This window comes from Lonchura striata, chromosome 1 (genome assembly GCF_050655825.1).
Source record: "Lonchura striata isolate lonStrDom1 chromosome 1, ASM5065582v1, whole genome shotgun sequence".
Lineage (NCBI taxonomy): Eukaryota > Metazoa > Chordata > Aves > Passeriformes > Estrildidae > Lonchura > Lonchura striata.
The window spans coordinates 70292229-70314823 of NC_140703.1; the positions used below are offsets into that span (position 1 = coordinate 70292229).

A 22595-nucleotide genomic window follows, 5' to 3' on the forward strand; every position below is an offset into this window, starting at 1 on the left:
ATAAACATATACAATTTTTCAGCTGTTCTTTCATTTCAACGAGCTATGTGTTGCTGCTAAGGGCACCAGCACTTCAAAAAAAGGTTCTTTGGATACAGTCTCCTAGGAAAGCAGAATTTTTGGAAGTGCAATTTCTTGTTTGCTGTCAATCAGGAAATATCATAAAATCTTTTTGAAACTGAGGGTTGCAAATTTTGCTTATGAGTTCTGTTAGACACAATTTATAGATCTCAAATTTTCACTGAACAAAGGGCCAAACTAACTCATAAAGTTAATTTATTTTGCCATATCCTCATAATTACCTGGTCATTTCCTTACCAAAATTTTGAGGTCAGTGGGAAGAAGTGTCTTTGTTCTCTGTAATGACCCCCATCCTGGAGCCAAGAGACATGGAAACACACCTCAGGAAAATATATCTCCAAATATTAACTCAACCATTGTCTTCAAAACCCAAAGTATGTTAATAAAAAAACACAAAGGAATAAAAAAAATATATATATATATAGAAAGACCTCCCTACCAACTACTAAAATTGAGAATTATTAGGAGCTTTGAATAACATTCTTCAATCTCATAGGAGCTGTAGATCAATGCAGTAACATGGGTCCAAAAGCCCAAAATAAATTTTAAAGGAAGATCATAGTTTTTCTGATAGCAAGGGACTTCAAACCCTCTGTGTCCTTCAAGAGTGTGGCTCCCAGCAGGGATGTAAACTTTCCCAAGTGAAGACAGCTAGGCTGATTCACCAGAGAGCTGCTGTGTCCTCACACAAACTTATTAACAACAGAACAGGCAACCAGCACTTCTTGACTCTCATCACTATGACCTTCGTCTGTCCACTTTCCCTCCTAAAGCCAAAATGCCTTATTTGAGCCCATCAAAGGAATCAAAGGATTGTTTGGGATGGAAAAGACCATTAATATCGAGTCCTACCATTAACCCAGTTTTGCCAAATCCATCACTAAATCATGTCACCAAATACCACTTTACACATCTTCTAAATACCTCTAGGGATGATGACTCCACCACTTCCCCAGGTTGTGTGTTCCAATGCTTGACCATCCTTTATGGGAAGCAACTTCTCATTTTCAGTCTAAATCTCTTCTGGTACAACTTGAGGTTATTTCCTCTTGTCACATCACTTGTTACCTGGGAGAAGAGATTGACTCCCACCTGGCTACAGTCTTCTCTGTTGTAGAGTGATAAGATTCCACCCTCAGCATCCTTTTCTCCAGCCTAAACACCCACAGCTCCTTCAGCTGCTCCTCATGAGACATGAGTTCTAGACCCTTCCCCAGCTCCATTGCCCTTCTCTGGACACACTCCAATCATTTTGTTCTTACGGAGCATAAGCAATGCTACTTCACTACATGTGGAAATGTTGCCATCAATGCTCAGACTTTGGAATAGGTCTTGGTTACAGCAATGCATTGCTCACACCTTCATTTTACCTTTATAAAAACAGCTCAACTGAGAACAAAGGCAATTCCCTTGAATCCAGTCCATAAGCTGTCCCCTTTGTCATTGTCTTTTGCTGAGCATCCATTCTGATTTTTATTGCAATCTTACCAAAAAGAATTTGCATGGATTTTTTCATACTTTTAACAGTAGTTCGGTAATTTAAATCCATGATAAAAGAAATCAGAGTCACAGACTCCCAAAGGCTACCATGATTCGCATGCAAAGTATGTCTGTCTATTTCACTAGTATTTCCTAAGAATAGTTACTATCTTCCAATTTACACACAAATCCATCACTAGCAGGAAGGTCATATGCCAACAGTGTATTTCTCTGCTGTCTTTAATTTAGATTTATGATAGCATTTTTTTCACAGATAAATACCAGTTGGCAAAATACTGGTCATACTGCAAGGAGTTCCATTTTCCTTAGGGGAAAGTTGATGCCAAATTGTGATAGAATGCCAGGAGGCCATAAAAACAGAATTATAAGTCCACAGATATTCTGTGGTAAGTTGACTAAATAATTTTTTTTCCCTGCCAGGGGGATTATAGCTGAATTGCTGAATCTGCAAAATACAGAGTCTTTGTTGCTACAAAATTATTTTCTACTTGGGTTCAAGCTTTATGGAAGTTGTCTTCCCAGTCACAGAAAGCCACACATTATTTACAAATCTTTGAGTATGAGTCTGTTATGAATACATTAACTGTTCTCTTACCTTCAGAACTGATTAGCAACAGGAACAAGTCTTCTAATGCTATTTTCCACCATATACCCCTGCATATGCTAAACGTGCTGTGCCACTCAAAAGTGGTGTGTTTCCAAAGTTAGCCTTATTTTAAATAGTGAATTGAAAAAACAAACTGACTATAGGAAAAAATAATTTAAAATACCCCCAAAGTGTGTTGACCCAGTAGGTAGATATCTAACGGGTCTGCATGAACTCTGCCTAGATGCAGGGATTTATTGTTGAAACACTGCAGACTTTTCAGCCTTGCTTCTAAGGAAATGGAGGATTACAAAATCACATTGTATGGCATTTGTCAATCCTCCCTTCCTTAGCCACCCTTGAACTTCTTGGCCAGTTTTAAGCAACTTTCATAGCTGGGTTCAGGGAAGAAAGAGGTTTCAGACGCAGAAGTCCTGACAGGTCTTGTGAAAATTAGAGGCTGGGTAGGTACAGAAGACAGTAGTATTTTGCCCACCCTGGGAAGCAACAGCCAGTTGTCTGTCCCCACACACCTAACTCACATCAGTCACAGCCTGGGCTGATGTTTACCCACCAGGCTGGAAAAAATAGAGCAAACATGGCATGCTGCAGGCGCTGAGAGGGATTAGAGGATGGAGGACACAAAAAACCCACACAAACCCAAATTCTCACACTGAGGCCGCTTGGTTTTTCATAACTCTTTTCATGGACTTATGTTTTAATTTGTAAGGTAAACATTATATAATTATGAAATAGTATACTCTGCCAGGCTGGTTATATGAAATAGGCAGAGTCTAGTCATATGGGGCCAAATTTGGAGTCATTCCACCAAACTCAGTGGAAAAATGGCACTCTGCCTTGGAAAGGATCACAGGCCTCACGGAAACCAAGAACACTGGTGAGAAGTGAGACTAAGATGGGATGGGGACCTCATTTCCCTGCAGATCCCAGCTGCACAACGCCATGGCTTGCTCGTGAGCAGGCAGGATACTCTCCCTTCCTGGGCTCAGCAGCAACTCATTCAAATCCCTGTCAGAGAGAGGGGCCACTGCCATGTTGTATTGGAGCAATTTGGACCAGAACTGCATCAAAATTCTTAATTGCTGTACTTTCTTTCTGCCTTTGTGTTTTGCTATGGACTGCACAGATAGGCAAGCTTTTATAATTTTAAGAACATTTTATATAGATATAAACATATACATTTCTCCTCAATGGTAAATGCAGTCTTATGTACTAAGAAAGCAGACTGCAATGATATGCTTTTGGCCAGTTAAGCAGTCTGAAATGATCCAAGAAAGAGAAATAAGGGAAAATAGAACATTATTTCACTCTTCAATCAGTTTGCCTAGTTACAAGGCTCTTGCCAAACAAAAATGTAATATCTCTGCTAAAATTAGGATGTTAGTTCTAATTACCAGGCACACAAAAAACTTAAAATTCTGGAGTTAAGCTGATAATGTTGCTATGGAAATAAGCTTAATTACTACAGCCCAGCTAACAAACTTCTCAATGCTGCTATCTTTACAAGCTACCTCCGCTCCTGAAAATTTGTGGTTTTTTTCCTCCCCCAAATGGGACTAAATATCTCTAGTGTTAACAGTAATTAAATTCAGACATTCCAAGTCTGAGGCTATTCTGAGAATTGTTTGCAGACGCTAAGGCAAGAGAAACACAAAGCGCAGTGCTTCAGTGTAACCATTCCAAACAGTCAAAACCACATTTTTATCAATGTACTAATTCAAACACACCAGGCAATGTAAATTCCCCCTGTACACAACAACGAATGCATGCATGCTCATCCCACACATTTTTTCCCCCTGTCACACAGGAGGAAAATTTTTGAGGAGAGTCACACAGCAGAGGCTTCTCCTGCACTCCCCAGTCTTTGGTTACCAATTACTCCTTATGAATAACTGTGCATATGGAGACACACATGCATATGGATATATGCATGTGAACGTATGCACAGAAGAAAAAGACCATTCATGAGGAAACTCTGGCATTTTGCTTTCCCACAGCAGGAAGCCCCATGCTTGAGCTCAGGCACTGAGGGACAGGCAGCTGGCAGGGCAGAGGAAAGGCAGCAGAGCTCATGCTCTAGGGTGATCACAACTCCACATGCTAGACACTGCAGGGTAAGGGCCCCAGAGGGGAAAAGCTGAGGATGGAGGGGGCAGAAGACAGGCAGGATGCCCTGGTCTAATCCAAGGATTGCCTAGGGGGCTGAGACAGAGCTGGCCCTGCAGGTCTTGCATACCCCAACAAGAAGAACTCTACTCCCTGCCCCTTTATGAAGGGACTTCCATTCCCTGGGTGTACCTATTCATCCTGCTGGAAAGACAGCCATGCCTGAGCCCAGCTGGGGCAGTGACACATGATGAACATGACCCACTGGCTACCAGCCCACAGACTGCAAAATGCAGATAGTCAAAGTGAACTCCACAAACACTCCGTGGCTGAAAATCCTTCCTTTCCAGCATTTGGAGGTAGTCTGCTGATTTTCGCTGATATAAAAAAACCTCAAATTTATCAGATTAAGCAACCTTAATAAACAGCTGAAATCAGAAAACCCACAAGGAGAGTATTTTTCAATGATCCTTGCTGGTGGCCTGCAATACAAACTAGCTTACATCCAATCTGACAAAGGTCACTCTGCTGACTTTAGTTTAATTACTCCTAATTTGTACCAGTCTGAAAGCAAAATAATTTAACTTCCCAAAGGATAAAACTACTGCTCAGTTCAGAAACATTAGCTTTTATAAAATATTCTTTATTCATATTATTTTCCAAAGATTTTATTAAATCTATTTAAAATCAGTGCATGCTTGCCAAATTGCACACAGTAATAATTCAAAGATAATTGGCCTCAGAATAACTTTATCAAAAATTGAAGCAAAAATGCCTCTAAAATTCTGACACTCTAAAACTGCATTTAGACTACAGAAAACATTTTCAAATCGGTTCAGACTTGAGGAGACACATTTGCTAGTTACTACATATTTTTTTCCTTGGTGAAACCATGGAAGGTACACAGTTCTTGGATTCACAGAACTTAAGCCCAGAGGAATGAAACAATTATCTGGTCTGACCTCTGTATGTGAGGAGTTATTAAATTTCATTCATTAGCTCCCTAATTGAGCCATAGAAGTGGTGACTTACTTCCAGTTGGAGTTTCAATGGTATCAGCTTTCAACTATTAGTCCTTGACAGTCCTTTCTTTACCAGTCTTTTAATGTCACTGTGGCTGAGTTTATATATGACATCAAGTCACCTCTCAGGCTTTCTTTGAGGTGTTCAGTGCCTGTAACTGTGTTTTCTTATTTCCATGGTTTCTTTCTGCACCTTCAGTTTTTGATGTTCTTTTTACAACAAGGATACAAATTCTTCAAAGAAAGGCAAAAGCCATCTATTTTTTCTTCCCTGTAGTTTGTACACCCAGCAACCAAAGTATGCATTTGGTTATAACCTCACTGGAATGTTTCAGCTTTCCACCAAATATTTGAAGAGCACAAAAGCAGCATCCCATATAACTTGTTTCTGTAGCCAGGTGGATTTCTTCAGGCTAGCTAGCCTCATTGAACATAAGCAATGCCTCTTCCTCTAGCTTAGGCTTCCTAAAGAATACTCGGTATCTATCTGATGCAGAGGATAAGTTCTGCTGGAGCCAATGTTGACTATGCCATGAAGACATGTGATCTGTTTGATATGAAACAGACTCTGAAAATACATCTGCAGAATTTAACTTCCTATTGTTTCTAGCAGCACAATTGTTGACATCAATGCAAAAAGCAAACGCTGCTTAAAGGGTCCAGCAGTGTCAGCAGCCACCTGCACCGGGGTGCTTCTCAGCAGCAAATCCCTTGATTTGGTCCAGAGAGCAGCATGCACTCCATGTGAAAGGAGGAAACAGCTGATGTGCTCTTCATTACTTCAGCTGCTGCTCCTGGAGCAAGTCCTCAGGTCACACACAGCACCCTGCACGTTGCTGCCTAAGGAGAGATGACCAGGAGGAAGATGGACGGTGCACCAGTACATCAAGTGTCAGAAGAGGCAGAAGGTAGGCTTAAACCACACTGGGTATCGTGCAGAAATATTCAGGTTAACTGTTCATAAGCTTACGTCTGGACTCTGGTCAGACACTTTCTAGTTTATAACTTATGAGCTTATTTCTTATTAGCAAGCTAATGCAGCTCTCCAGCCTGTGGGACTTGCTGTGCTGGGGACATCCAGTGTATCTGCGGCAGCAACTACAAGAACGCCCAGCCCTCTCACAGGTCTCACAGGAAATGTGCCCCAGCAAATAAGGGGCAGGAAAACCCATCCCTGAAGGAAGCAAATACCACCTGATCTCTCCCCTGGGCCAGCTAGGAGAAAGCCTGTAATGAGCTCTCCAAATGTTTCCGCTCACAAGGCTGTAAGGAAAAGAGGAGCCAGACACTTTTCTCGGCCAAGCAGTGAGTCCTCCCTGCCAGCTGAGATGTATGTAAAGCAATCTCCATAGTCTGCAGGTGCCAAGTCTTGGCCCGGGTGCATGACATGCACACCAGCACTGGGGACAGGGCACAGGTGACCAGGCTGCAGCTGGCCATGCTCCATCCCCACCAGCAGCCATCCCGCCCCATGCCACAGTCCCTAGACTTTTGCAGAATAAACTCTGCCAGCACAGGTAAGGGCATCCCCAACCCACACACCAATTAATTTTGAGTAAGCCCCTGAAGCAAGAAGCATGTGATGTGCCTTCCCAGCAAGAAATCAGTCAGGTTTGAGCCCTACATGTCTCTGTCAGATTTGTTTCTGCTAACACTGCCAGCCAGCCCTCAACTGCTCACATAGACCTCCTTCTCAGCCCCTGTTCACACAAGAGCTGCAGACACCCAGCTCTGCATTCAGGCTGGGAGTCCTTGTCCTCTCTGGAGGTGCAGCAGCTGCACCTGCTCCCTCCTCCTTATAACAGACCTGCAACTCTCAACTCCCCTCCCACCCTGCTCACTGGGCGAGGCACCACTCCCAGTGCATCCCGAGGGCAGCACAGCTTCTTGCACAGTGCCTCTCGCACGAGTGGCCTCTCTGCTTTGCCTGGGCACTCTCCTCCAACCTACTTGTGCTTTCCCAGGGGAAAAAGCAACGTGCTGCAGTGAGGCAACTGCAAAGTAACAGAATGAATATAAGCTGGAAAGGGGATGGGGGGAGTAAAACTGTGTCTTTAACCTTTATCTTGACTTGTATTTGGCTTTAAGCACCCCACTATGCAACTTTAATAGAGTTTCCCTGCAGTGGGGTTACACGGATCTGTGCAAGCACCTGCAGTGTCAGCAGACTGGGAGAGGAGGCTGTAACATGCCTTCTTGGAGACTTTTCCACAGAAAAGTTTCCAGGACTTTGACATCCCCACTGAGATGACAGGGCACCAATCTTCAAAGGCTCTTCTGAACTCCCTATATGGAGCTGAGTTTATTTACTTTAAGGACATTCATCCCCCACGGCCAACAGGGAGCACAAGGGCTCGAGCTGCTACAAGAAAAAGGTCTGACCTTGCATCCCCTGAAATTGTTGGAAAGCTTTCTGAGACAGCTTGGAGCAGTGCACTGGATCAGGCAGCTAATTATAAAACTTGACTGACTTTGCAAGCATACCTGACTCCCATGGAGACTGACAGCAGGGCTCGTAGGATTTGTGCTGTGTGCAAACATCAGCTGGTTTTCAAATGACCATTAATATAAATTCCCCAAATCTGTAGCACACTGAACCCCCTGCTGTGCAAACATGCTTAGGCCATCAGGTTCAAAGTTCCGTATGATTCCCACCTTCCCAGGGAAGCGTGTTAAAAATCACTTTAAATGCTAACATTTCTTTTTCCGCTTTCCTCTCTCAAAAATACTATTTATTGAATCTGTAAAACCTCTAAAATCAGGTTGTCATCTTTGGAGATGGACCATGTTTGGAATTTCTCATCTAGAAAGGCAAATCTTTCACTATGTTCTGGCTACCTAAATCCAGGAAACTGTATAATGAAAACTTTTTTACAATCTTCTCTACGGTTGCTGTCTCTTACATACTTTATAGATTACATATTTATAATACAAGGGGGACATAAAATGTATTCACCTAGATAGTAGTCAGTCAATCAAAAAAGGACCAGCACAGCATAAATCCACAGCAGATTTTAGCTTCTGCCTGTTCCAGAGAATAATAGCTGGCTGTCTGGCTCTGCGAGTAATGGATGCACACACACAAAACACAGACACCTATGCAAAATGAGTGGTCTGATTCTCTAAGATGTGGGCATTCCCTTAGGCTATTTTTTTCCCTCTATCTACTTGCAAAGTAGTGAGCAGAATATGTGGTATTGGAAACTATTGCATTCTGAATGAGTGATGTAATTACATTTGAATCTTACCATGACCTCTACATATCCCCAAACCCAAGGCAAATTTAACCAATGGGCTGCTATTCCGTTCACCTGCAAAGATGCTTCCCAGATGAATTTTCAAGTCCTTTAAAGTGGCCATAATTTCATGATTCTCTGGTTGCTACCCAGTTCAGACACATCACAGCACTTTCATTACTGCCCAACCAAACAGCAGATAGTGTTTGCAAATGTTGTTAATGGTATTGCAATACCCTATATGAAGAAGAGTCAAATGCAATATACCCCAGCCCAACAAATAATACCAGCAAACTGTAGCAAAACTGACAAGTCATTTAAGTGCAAAGTACTTTCAAAAATGTCTTAGGCACAGAGTGCAGTGGCTCAGAAGTAGCAATCAGTAGCAGGATACTTACCAGCTCAGACTCTGGTAGGTGAGTTGGGAGCTATGGACTTGGCTGAGGAGCCTGCACAAGCAGCACAGAGAGCTGCTGCTCAGAAATGGAGCAGCTGCCTTGGAAAGTGAAGAGACTGAGCCCAGATGGATATGGAAGCATGCCCTACCTGGCCTGGGCCCACAACCCCTGGAGCAGTGGAGTTGGAGCAGAAGGAGAACAGGCACTTGATCAATTTTGACTAATGGTGATACAGAACCTGAACTGTTATGGGATGAAATTAAGGGCTCCCCACAGCCACTTAAAAATCCAGGATGGATGTACAGGCACCAGTGCCCAAAGCATGTGTGCAGCCACTCCTGAGTGCCATGGTAGCAGCAGCCTTTTGGGAACTGAAGCCACATAAGACCAGCTGTGAGCACTCAGAGTGCCCTGAACAACAAAGTACAAGAGGATATGCCTGGGTAAACACAGACACATGGAGTACTCCATTAAATCTAGCCCCTAGAACTCTTTTCTTCTTTATAACGCATAGAGAGTGCCTCAAAGAACTGGCTGCTGCATTTTCTTTAAATTCAGTCCTTGTCTGCAGTATTTACTTGAAAGACCCTCTTGATGAGTGAGGAACAAGGAGAATGATGGCAACCATAACAGTGATTTCTGCTTGAGGGAAAGAAAAATTTTGATTAAATGGGTTAAAACTGTTTTTCAGCAAAGTTAACCTCTATCTTGTAGGGATGTAATATAAATAGCTGGAAGAAAAGACATGTTTATTAATGATCAAAACTTTCCAGGCTTTCAATTAATGAATGAAAGAAAATGCTAGCTAGTCACATCTGTGTCCTCTGAAAGATTCCAAAGAGGGCAGAAATGATAGGACATTTTCAATATTTTTTGGATAAAGAAAATGAGCACAAGAAAACTAAAAATCTTTCAAGTGACTTTGAATACACCTGATGAAACAAAAGCAAGTACAAGTAAAGCTTGAAGGATTTCTGTGTATGCACCTTACATTTTCTATTTTGATTCTGGAGTTGCCTAAGAGTTCTGTTTTGGTTTTTTGGGGTTTTTTTTTTGTTTTTGTTTTTTTTTTTTTTTTTTTTGCGGAGATCAGAAATACAGAAATACAGAAGAAAGAAATTAGGAAGAAATCTAACAAATGTTGTCACGAGTCATTTCAAAACCAGATCACAAACTGCATCACTCACTGGGTCACTGCTTTCATTATAAATGCTTCATCCCAGGAGCTCACACCTTTCCATTATTCAAATGAGAGCTAGAAGTTAGAAGACAACAGATGTCCAATGTGCATTTTGTTTTCTTCGCACACTTTTTTCCAGAGGCTGCTCTGATACAGCAGATCCAGACCCAGAGTTACAAGGGCAGAGATGTGCCTCCATTCCTTCTCTCCAGCTTGCAAGGTCTCCCGAGACCCTCGCACAGGGACACTGCACTCTGTGCACAGAGCCCCTCCTTCAGGATCCCGAGGCACCACCTCAGCCCATGAGCAGAGCAGTCGCTGTTATCCCTTCGATTACTCAGGACAAGACCTTTTACCCTTCCAGGATGTAAATTACCAGCTGCCAAGTGGCTTCAATGGCACTCAGCTCCACATGAAGAAGAAGCGCTATAGAAATGTTAATCAATTCTAATCAATACCAGATCCTGTGTCTGAAATGAGCTGCTGGCAGCAAAATGGCAGCAGCAGAGCTGAGGATCTCCAGCAAGCACTTAAAGTACAAAGGGAAAACCATTTGCCCCAAAATATCCCTCACATTTAAAAGCAGGCTGGCAGGAGTGACACTGAGGAGCACTGGCACAGCAGGTATGAACCTGAACCAGCTGGCAAACAGAATGGGTTTTGATTTCCAATGTTATCCACACAATTATTTTCATTAAACAGGATCCCATGTCAGCACTCCTGTGTTGTCCCTGTACTGCTGGGACCCTCAGCATTGGCCCTAGGGCAGCATCTCCCATGGCAACCCATTTCAAAACCATGGAAAACAGACCATGTGGTACCTAGGTGGCCTTGAACCCCTGAAAACACGAATGGCTGTTTAATTTCAAGAAGGGGAGAAGGCAGGCTGCGAAGAAAAGGTTCATTATTCAGTGGAGGAAATGTGATATGGCCCAAAACTGAAAGACAAGTACATAGAAAATAAGATACATATTTTAAAATAAATTATTGCTAGCAGAACAAGTCCAAACAGAAGTCAGGGAAAGAAGACAGAGCAACCAGACACCCTCAATATGGTCCACACAGTACACTGATGGACAATAAACCTGTCTGAACCAATACAACAAATTGGATGAGGCTTCCTGCATCTCTCATGGACCACCAGCTGCCATCTGTATGTTTCCATATTCATCTACCATTATCTCATACTTATTATAATTGTCACAAGCTTCATGAGAACACAACTCACAGTGATCCCAGTCTGTCCTCCACATTAAAATCAGTGTCAGAATTAGAGTCCCAATGGACTGAGTCTTTGTTATTTCTAATTCTGGGGACAGAATCCTTTTTTTTTTTTGGCACACAAGAAGTAAATTACTTTGATACTAAAATGTTCAAGAAATAATATTCTACTATAGTATTTGGGAGAATGAAATATTTTAATAGCACCAAAACATTGCTTGATTTTGTCTCTTACTTGTATTTTTGGTATAATAATTACCTTTTTTTAATGTCCCCAAAATCATAAACAAAAATATATTATTTTATTTTGAACTTTCAGGGGTATTTTGGTCCAGTTTCAAAATATTTTTGAATGTTCTATAAAATTAAAAATTAATCCAAACTTAAGAGTTGTGAGTTTGGCCCATCTGCATTTTCTGAGGAAAGAAAAAAGAAGAAGAAGAAAAAATAAACCAAACCCACACCAAAGACATGTTGGTCAGCTCCTGAAAATACGTGCTTTTAAGGACTCCCAGCTGGGCTGGCAGGAGGCATGAAATATTAAATGCTTTTAAAAGAAAATAAACTTAATGATCTTTCTATGCATTCATATCAAAAGATTTTTGACTTTTTGCCTTTCTTACTTCAAAACCAGAGATATATAGATAGATAAATTGGGAGTACTTACAAGTTAACACTGAAATTTCAGTTCATAGCTCTGTAATACAGTAGGATGCTCTAACATTAGAAATCTTTAGCAAGTCAGTATTAGCTGTGAAGTGTTACTAATTCTGAATTTGTGGTGTTTTGCCACTTCAAATTAAGTACTAGATGAGATCAGATGAGGGGTGAGTTTTTTTCATTTTTTGCTTATTCTTGTGTATTTATGAAAGAAATTTTCTAAAAGAGCCTAAGTAAACCACTGCAGAAATTGAACACGCAAAATATTACAGCAAAATACAAAGACACAATATTGTATCTTCTGATAAATAGTTTTTTTATTAATTGTGCATCCCAAACAGAAATTAATGCAAATCAATTTTCTTCTGTAAGATATCATTTCATTCATTCCAGTGACCTGAGCCACAGAAATAATCATCAATATTTCACCCTGACACCCAGACCCAGACATCCATTACAGGATCCCATCCACACACTGTTCTTCCAAGCAAGGAGCTCAGTTCTCTTGAATCAATTAATCTCTGTTTACTTATGTGTTTCCCCATCCATAACAGCACTAATTTAGTAAATCCCTTCTGAAACTAAATTTCAACATTAAACATAGAACTTCGACATGTGAGCTGGCAGAATTCATCAGTGTCATATGGATATTCCCCGGATAGAGGAAACAGGAATTTATTCAGCTCAGGTTTATTGCTGGGGGTGTTTCCCTGGCACACAGCTCTGCTGAAGTATGTGGTGTGCACTTCATATCTCAATAATGCAAAGTACTCCTAAAACCAAAGAGTTCCAGTTCCTGGCTCTAGCTGGTACTACACACCTCACACAGATCAGTGAGGCTGGTCACTTTCTGAACAAAACATCTGCAGCAAAAACCTCAAGACATACTGATTTGAAAACAATCTTTCCACCCTTGTGTATAAAACACACTGAATTAATAAGAGGTCTAACAAAGACATCAAACTACTTTTGTTGCCCTTATCCCAGGGCAAAATAAAGACTCAGCACTGTGCTGATCCAAAGTAGGAGGTGAGGACTCAGCTGATCTGCTGTAACAAGTGCAGCTCACTAATTTTCCCTGAACACAAAGGAGATGGGCAAGACCAGTTTGGAGGGGAGGGGGAGGGAAATCCCCAAGGAGCTACAGCAAATTGCTGAATGTTATGTTGGTGTTTTTCTTAAAGAGTTTTGCTCCAGGAGGCATGAGATTAAATAAGAGTGAAAGTTTTCACTTACATAAGTTTCTATCATCTGTGTCTGCAGAGGAACCTTCCAAGAGCTTAGAAGACCTCTTGTTTCACCATGTCATCATTCTAAAAAATAATTGTCATAATCACAGCCTAGCTTAAATAATTAGATTTTAAGCATTTTTAACATGACAATTTGTGTCAGGGTTGGATTCACTCTCTCTTTGGACGTCTCTTAATCATATTTTTGATTTCTTTGCCATGAGCACTAGACACCTGGCTTCCATCTTCAGTGAAAGTTGTGACACTGGTGTCTGTATCTATAGGAGGGACCACACCAAATCTGCAGGACTTGCAGAAAACTGCAAGATCTACTTGAGTTACCCCTGCCCTGGTGGAAAAATGTAAAGTGTCATAGCCATTCACTCCCACAAGTAAGCTCTCAGCTGGCTTTTCTTATTTATTTATTTTGAGAAAGCAGAATAGGTCAAAATTTGTGAAGGTCAAAAAATTGTAGACGGCTTCTTTAGCTCTTCCAACACCAAAATCTGAAAGGAAAAGCTAAATTCTCACTACCCCTAGAACCAGGTTTCCATTTAGTCAGAATTTGTATTATCCTTTTCAAATATACACACCATAGCTTGATTTGATACTCCCCAGCCACAAACCCCAACTTCACACTAAAATACCTCATCAGTAATTCTTCAGAAAGTCAAATATATTGAGCCACTCCAATTACCTCTAATAAAATTCTTGTGCTTTAATTTGGAACAAAAGTTCAAGTTTTCCACTCTGGCAAAATACTCTGAAATACTGCAGAACTTAATTTTGTGGAGAAAGAGGTTTTAGAGCCATTCCCTTGGTTTAGAAACCCATGGTATGACCTGGAATAGCAAGTACAGACATCCAAATCCTAAGTGGAATTAACACCAGTGTTCAAGAGAGCTGTGATCCAAGAAGTCCTGGCCAGCCCAGGTATGAGCAACAGCACACCCTGCAACACTTGTGTTTCAACTAAACATTTTTTTGAGTGCTCATAATCTTTCCTCTTCATCACTGAAAAACGGGGCTCTTCATGCGTATACCTGCCTTCAGCAGTGGCGACACATAGTTTGGTGCCTAAAGGACTGGTAGATCTCTAAGCTCTTTAGGGCCTCATTTAAGTCCTAAGGACTTGATTTCCTATATTTGTTCAGATCCTAACATCCTAACCATGCTCAGGGCAAGCTTTAGGAATTGCTATTGCTCATGGATTTCCTATGTGAGCTATGCCAGCCCTTGAGTGAAGCCCTGAGATTACACTTCTGTTTTCAAAACTAAGAATCTATTAAATTTAGTCACAGCAGCTCTAAAAACCTTAGCACCTCTATGGAAAGGCATATGTACCTTGATCTTCTCATGGGATCTGCTCTGCAGTCAGTATGCCATAAAGCACATGGTGGAGAAAAACCCTGCATGCAGCCCCACCTAAAAGCATCATTGTGGGGCTCATCATCCCATCCAAGTCACTGCCAAAGGTCTCCTTGCTCTTCCTTGATTCCCTGTGGACTGAGACTTGCCAAGAGTGCCCCAAAAAAAGTCAAACCTATACCCCATACATACCTCATAGGCATTAAGGAGTCACCATAGGCACAGAACCCAAAACCCAGCCCTGCTCTGGTTGGGGAAATAAGGACATGGGAACAAGCAGCTGCACACCCTGGGAAGCAAACTCTTCAGCCAGTTTTTGCCAGTGCTGCTTGTCGTTGCTGCCTCCCTTACTCTGAAACAGGAATTCCCCAAGAGGAGTGTACTGGAACAGGCCGGGCAGGTCCAAGCACTGAAGCAGCCTCTTCCTTCTATGGTGGTAAAGGGTACAGTCCACATAACATGTAATTTTTGATTTTTCATAAGAGAGGTTTTACTATCTTGTATTTCTTATATAAGGCACTACTCTTCAGCACAAGCAGATACTGAAAACCCATGATGAGGCATTTCTTATTCCTCCACTTACATGCTCTACTCAGTACAGAAGACTGCTACTGAAAATCCTCCTGGCAAACAATGCAGGATCAAAGAGAAGAGCAGAATCCTGTGTGACTTATTATTAGGAAATGAATGGTGGGACTAAACAACAACTTAGGAAATTATGTAACAAGTAAGTATACATTCAAAACAACCCCTTCTAAGCAAATCCCAGAACACTCCATACAACAGCTCTTAAATGGAACATAACAACTCCTATGCTGTTCAATTGTCTTGATATAAGCTCACCAAAAAAGTGAGATAAACCTCACCAATCTTTTCAACCCAGCACCATCATAGAAAATAAATCTTAAATGGTCATAATTTTAAGCCATATACCAAAAAGAGACAAAATGAAACAAAAATAAACAAACAAACAGCACCCCAAAAATCCACAAAAATTTTAACCCATTTTGGAAGATGTGAGATGTTTTCTGCTGTATGTCTACAAGCCAATTGCCAAAAATTATTAGGACCAAACTCCTCATCACTAAAGGATACATGGAAGAACCAAATCTAGCCTCCCCTTTGTTCACATCACACACAGTACTCCTCTGTGAGAAGTGTTGCTTACCAGTGCAAGCAGGACTACAGACCTCCTTCAACAGTGTCCTCATAAAAGAGACTTTCTTTTGCAGCTGGGTGGGCTACAAGAGAAAAGTGAGAAGGTCTTTCTTCAAGCAGCAGTAGTAGTAAGAGCTGTTGGTGCAACCATCAGGCACCACATTGATCCCACCCAGCTCATCTGCTTAACAGAGCCAAGATGCAGAATGCACGTGTCCTGTGCAGGCAGAAAACATTTCCTTGGTAATTAGCAGCAGAGCCTCCTACCTGGGGAGGCACTAAACTGTACTCATCATGAAAAATTAAACATCACTGATTGAAACAGAAGCATTTGTTCTCAGTGTCAGGCTTTGGCACCATCTCAACAGGAGATGACAGACTCAATTTAAAATAGTGATTGCAAGAGACGATGAAGGCAAACTAGTTAGAAACCCCAGCTTAGAATGCAGAGTATTACACTAGTGACAAGTCAAGGATTTTGTTCTCAGATGTGTTCGTGAGAAGCAGTTTTGTACATTCAGCAAAGGAATCAGAAGGGAATAGCAATTACAGAGAGCTGCCGCAGCTGAGCTTTTTACACCATCACACCAGTGCAGCCCATTTCCCAGCAGGATGCTCCTATTGGGAAAACCTGATATCTGCTTGACATTACTGCTCTTCCCACAGCAGTTCAAGCAGTAGGATGTTTCTGAGCAAAACTGTAATGATTCAACAGAGAAATGTTCCACCCACAGAGGGACAAGACGTTACCTCACCAGAGCCAGCAGCTTTAGAAGATTTATTGCATGTTATCCCACAGCAGTTATTTTTCCTCCCAGTTTTAATTTTGCAGCACACAGTGGTTCCTTGGTACAAGAACAATTTGCATAACCAAGCAGAGACTCATTTTGAAGCACACTTACAACAGCATCCAAATGCCATGCTGTAAATGGGGCTGGGAATGGCAGATCAGATTTCAGTACTGTTATTAAATCTTAATACTTCCTGAGGGCTGTGCTGTCTTAATTGTATCTCGTGCCTTTGCCATAGCACTGCACATAGTGTCATTTCAGTACAAATCAGATGAAAACCCATGCAGAGTTGTCTGATTGGTTCCCCTATCGAAGTTTTTTAATCCCATTTTCTCTGTAAACCTATGAGGAGAAGATAAAGTGCAATACACAGAAGTGAAAGATTGAAAACATATTGATGTGGTTTAGTATTGATATAAAAAAGTGCAACACCAAGGAAGAAGAGAGCATAAAGTGCTTGTTGCTCTCCCAGAGACACCAATGTTTTTTGGCAACTAATACTTAAATTTCAGTTTGCTTCCTCACAGTCCCTCAAAAATGCACCACCTTTTTTTTTCTTTGTTATTCTTTAATTTCTCTATGGAAATATGAGAATAGGGCACCACTGCATGTTCACTGTGTAGATGGTGTTTTAAAAAATCATTTTAGGAAAACATACTCTGATATTTATTTAATCTTACAGTGGAAAGCAGGTTTCTGATGCTGCTTTACTATGTCAGCCTGCAACTCCAAGTTCTGTATTTAGAAGTACCAAGCAAAAATTTCATGAGGTTATTGCATCACTCAAAGACACTGCATGTGCATAATTGGAAATAGAGCTTCTGGACTTCCTTGGATTTTATGTAGCTCTTTGTTTATGTTTGCAGTCCGCCCTGTGGTCTGCATCCTTTTTTACATACACAGTTTCTGTGATGGTCTTCCATGAGATGTTTTCCTTGTGCTTCTTTCTCCTTTTTAATTATTCAGTGTCAGAATTAATAAACAGCTTAGAAAATGAAAATGTCACAGCTTAGTACGGAATGCATCAATTACTAAAGTAGGATGTTACTAAAGTAGGATGCAGGACAGTTAAAGGTACATTCCCCAGTGGCAATAGAGCTGATCTTCTTCCAGCTGGAATACAAAGCAAAAATCTCCCATTGACTGTAATGAGAGCCAGTGGGCTTAAAAGATTCTCATGATTTTACAGATTAAGACAACCTACTTTTCATGAACAGTGACAGAACTTGTAGTCTAAGCATCATTTAAGAGCTATAGAGTGCACAATATGCTCAAAGGGATTAAATTTACTTTAAAAAAGCAATTTGCAGATCTCATGAAAAATGTTATAACAGTTTGATCCAAATGTGTGCAATCAAAACTACAAAAACTTGCTAACCTCTCCCCTTCAATCAACGTGTCCTATAATGAAATACCTTGGGGAAGGAAACAGGCCATAGGAAATAATTTTTAGGATTTTTTAAATTCTTTGAAGTAAGAATTGGTTTGGGCATAAGCAGAGAGGTTGATAGGTGCTTTGGAGATCGAAGGGCAATTTGGGCTAAACTTTATCAGCTCGATTTGAGGAAACAGCTGAGATCTGATTGAATAAAGATATGCTTATGCACTGGCTTCTACCATAGTTACTGCCTACATGGAAGAATGCAATAATAATACTTACAAGAAGGGCTCTGAAAACATCCATCATAATCAAACAAACCCTGATATACCATTTGTATAGGCAGAGACAAGCAAAAGAAGGTAGAAATTGTCACCATAGCTCCTCACAGCCTCTCCAGTCTGGATGCAGCAATGTCCCTGTTCCTTCGTGCACTCCTCAGATCTCTTTTCACTGTAACTGCTTTCAGCCATTCATCAGAGAAACAGGCTGGGGGAGAGATTTTCAAAAGAAGTATTCCAGTCTCAGCTTGGGGACATGGACCTGCTGCAGGGAGGCAAAGCCCAGACAGTGTGGGTCCAAAACTACATTTTCTTCCCAGGCACATCTCAAGCAACACACATTAACTGTGCATGTTAGAAAACCACTTTTTCTGAGGGATCGATGGCAAATTATGTATTATATTAACATGAAGAACCACAGTTCAGCAAAAGAGGTATTTCTTAATGACTGTAATCCTCTCCAGCTGAATTCCTGTCAACTACATCCAGTTTCCTTTTTGAGAAAGGCCAGCATTTTAAGCCCAACTGAAAAAATGTTGTTTTCTCATCTCAGCTACATCTCCATGTTTAACCCCTTGAGACATGTGTCTTCTAGTGTCTTATCATCTCCAAATAAGCCCTCATTTTTAGTTGTTCACAGGCAGACTGTAGTGCTGTAGGCTTTATACAAACACACAGTAAGAAATGGACAATATGGATACCTCCTCACAATGGATACCTCAAAAAGTTATAGTAGGATGAGTTGAAAAGAAAGCATGGGAAAAATCCAAAGTCATGTGGAAGAAACAACCCAGCAAAAAGCTTTGTCCCAGATCAGTGGATGGATAAGTAAAAGAGAGAAGCACTGTTGACCTCCTGATGCTCAGTTTAGTGCTCTGTTAATAGAAACTCTTCTCTTTAAGCACTTTATCCTTCTGCTGTAAAAACCAAGCACCTTATGTGGTTGAGGAGAGAGTAAGCTGTATGTTCACTTTAAGGGATCTGGAATTTCAAACAAAGATTATTTACCCAGGGCATTAATGAAAACCTGTGTTCCCTGTGGCTGGGATAGGGTTCACAGAAAGAGATCATACATTACGATGTAAAAAAGCATTTTCTGAGATAACAAAACATATCTTGTGTTTTAACTGAGGAAACACAGAATCAAGGTTAAAGAGGAAATTATTTTAATTTATACTGTGGCAGACAAATTAAATACAGAAGTATTAATCCTTGAAAGTATATAGATGTTTGATTAGGCAGTGTATCGATTAGCAAAAATTTATTCCAAGATCAAAACCTGTATTGATTGCTGTCCCTCTGCTTACCCAGTTTAACCAACGCAGACTAAGAAACTCATGTTTAGTGAGGATGGCTCTGAGAAGGGGCTGTTCCCTTTTCCTTTCCTGCTTTTTCCTCCCCATTTAACAGGACTGGTGGTACCTTTCTGTCCCCAAATACTGCGGCTCCCCACACACTTTGCTTATGCCTAATTCCATTTCTATCTCCATTTTCCAGCAGGAACTAAAACTGAACACTGGGGTGGAAGTTAGAGCTAGAACAGGGAGAGCCACTGTGGGTACATGTGGCAGCTCACTGCAGTGACTGGCCAGCCACTGCCCTTCGCTGAGCCTTCAGTGCCAGCAGTTTCAGGGGTACTTGTGCCAGAAAAAAAACAAGGGTTTTGGCTGCTCTCTTCCCCACAGCCTTGAATGAACAGTGTGAATGCCATAAGCTAGTGTCATGCTTAGTCTGGAACAGTCAAGGACTTACTAAATCCTTATCCAGCATCAAGAGACACACATTACAAGATGACAAGTTGAACCTCCTTCTTAGCACTACTGTTTATGTGTTTTCAGATAACTTCCACATATCTGCATGTTTCTCATATTTGAGCCCTACAGATAGAAAATAAAGTATTTCTAGTTCCTCAGCTAAAAACTTCTCTTTGTTCTCAGCGGAGCTTGCAGTGCCTCCTAGTCTAGCACTATCTTCAAATTCAATTGATTTTTGTATTCACAAGCCAGACTTTATAGGAATTCCTGTGGGAACCCAATGGACATTGCATCCCAATTTAAAGTATGACCATCTATCATTACCACTGATGCCATCTGATATTATTGGACCCAAGAAAATTATCTGGTGTGGTAGGCAAGAATAGGAGATAGTAAAAGATGCTCCCACCTATGAGTTGGAACTATCTAGTCTTTAGGGTTCCTTCCAACACAAACCAATTTATGTTTTGACAAACTATATCAATACAAGGTCAAAATTAATGTCACCTTTAAGAGTCACTTCTATAGCCTGTGATTTTCTTTTATTGAACCACATGTACATTCCTAATGAGACCATTACATCCATAATAACTTATGATTTTTCTCATAAGAGAGTTTAAGTGTTACTTTAGTACAGTCAGGATTTAATACTGTCTAATGACATATGCCAGAATAAGTATTTTAAATCATTGCAATATTGCCTTTCTCAAATAGAAGATAATTCCAAAACTCTCATGACTGCTACACAAATTTGCAATTATGTAGTAAAGGCGTAGGTAATTCCCTATTTCATAGATTCTGTCCCTCATATCTGCAGGGCATCTCTAACTGCTTCTTGCTCTCTTGCAAGTGTAGCTGCTTATTTAGTGTTTAATTTATCAGCTACCCATGAGCCTTGTTGGGGGTTTTTCCCAGCATAGATGAAATGCATAGATGAACAAGGAAGTGTGGGAGAGAGAAATCAGCTACAACAAAAGGGTTGAAATGCAAAATATTTTGAAGTCGCACTTCATTCTTTTCTGGGCTACTCAGAATAAATGTGAATGACCTACATACTGTGCATATACACTAAGTTATCAATTGGGTTAGAAAGATTACATCTACAGTGGCCCAGCTCCAGTTCAAAAGCAGTTCAAACAGAGCCCTCACAAAAAGAATTACAGCCATGCCTATTCACATTAAAACAGAGCAATTATTCTTTACAATTTGCTGTTCCATAGTTCACGATTCTCATATCTCTTGGTATTCACATCAGTGCTGGACACAGTGCTTGTCATTCAAGTAAGGAAGGATCTTTGCAGATATGAAATGCAATGCAAATACCAAGCTTCACAACTTTTTTTTACCAGCATTTTCATTTTAATTTGACTGCTTGGTTAATGAGTGTTTTAACCCCAAAATTATAGCCTGGAAAAAGCATATAAAGTTTTATTCTGTCTATTAAGATTAGACTCATTTTTTCTACTGGCCTTCAGTGTTGCACCAAAATAAAACAGATCTGGTGTTGCCACTACAGTTACCACAAACACATAAAAAATCATGCAAAGCCCAAGCACTGAGCAACATAAATCAGGATGCATAATTACATAGCAGCTGGTCACAGGCAGGAAGGAACCCTGTGAGCAAAATTTGGCCTGGTGATTTGGAATAAGATTCAAACAGATGCCTACACTACTCAAATTGCTAAGACTTAGTTTGATGTTAAAGCATAATGTTAGCTGGATCCAAATTATTGTAACTCTTTACAATTTATTTTGTCTAGGATGTGGAGTCATAAAAAATAAAAGTGTCAACTCCCTTGTATTTCAAACCTAGTTTTGTTGTTGCCTCCACACTTGGGAGCAGAAACAAAAGGTGTGTAGATCCCCAGAGGATGCTTTCGGAATGTAGATGCTTCTCGGATATTTATGTATACAGCACATAAGGGTGTCAAAGGGTTTTGGCACTGCCCAAAATCTCCTGAATTGCTTTCTGAATTTAAGTGCCTGCGGCCCCCTTGAATGCCAAACATGCACCTCCAGCTCTTCTCCTGGTATCTAGCACTGGGTTCTGAGGCACAGTACTGCAAGAGGCCAGAAGCCTAAAAATGAGCAAAAATTAGCACCTAGCTTTAAATAAGGGTTTTTAGCCCTTTATAGGATTTAGCCCCAGCTTTCCTAAAGCTCACTCATCAAAAGTAGTTTTTGAAAATGGGATGTGGCTGCTTGAAAATCTTAGACATATCTAAAGTCAGGGAGAATTCTGCTCTAAGGGAGCTGAAAGCTTTAGAAGGAAACCACAGGAGCACAGAGAAAAGTGCTTTGAATATCCAGCCCTGTTTTCAGTTACCATCATGAGCACACTTTCGGAGAGAGCAAGTGGCTTCCTTTGCCAGAGTTGTTGCAAGCAGCCCATAGCCTGCTCCAGGACTGACCCTCCCACAGGGAAGGGGGGACCTGCAGGATGTCCCCATCTGGCTCCCAACCATCTCCTGCACCAAACAATGCAGAGGGCTCTGCATTGAAGGGCAGCTGGACTGGATGGCCTTCTGCCTCCCTCCCAGCCAACACTGTATTCTGGATCCTAAAAGGAGCTGGAAATAAGCTTGTTGATTTATATATAGATATGTTCAGCACATGCACCAAC

General features: G+C 41.0%; 1 protein-coding gene across 10 annotated transcripts in view; it reads right to left on the minus strand.

Annotated features, from left to right (window-relative positions):
• The window catches only part of MTUS2 (microtubule associated scaffold protein 2), a 273605-nt gene that overhangs the window by 219390 nt on the left and 31620 nt on the right, over nucleotides 1–22595 (minus strand). For 3 of the 10 annotated variants that reach the window (XM_021541971.4, XM_021541970.4, XM_021541969.4), the window contains one exon: nucleotides 15777–15849. The exons of the other annotated variants lie outside the window; for them this stretch is intronic. The gene's annotated coding sequence lies outside the window, so the exon portion shown is untranslated. The remainder of the gene's footprint in view (nucleotides 1–15776; nucleotides 15850–22595) is intronic. 10 annotated transcript variants of the gene reach the window in all.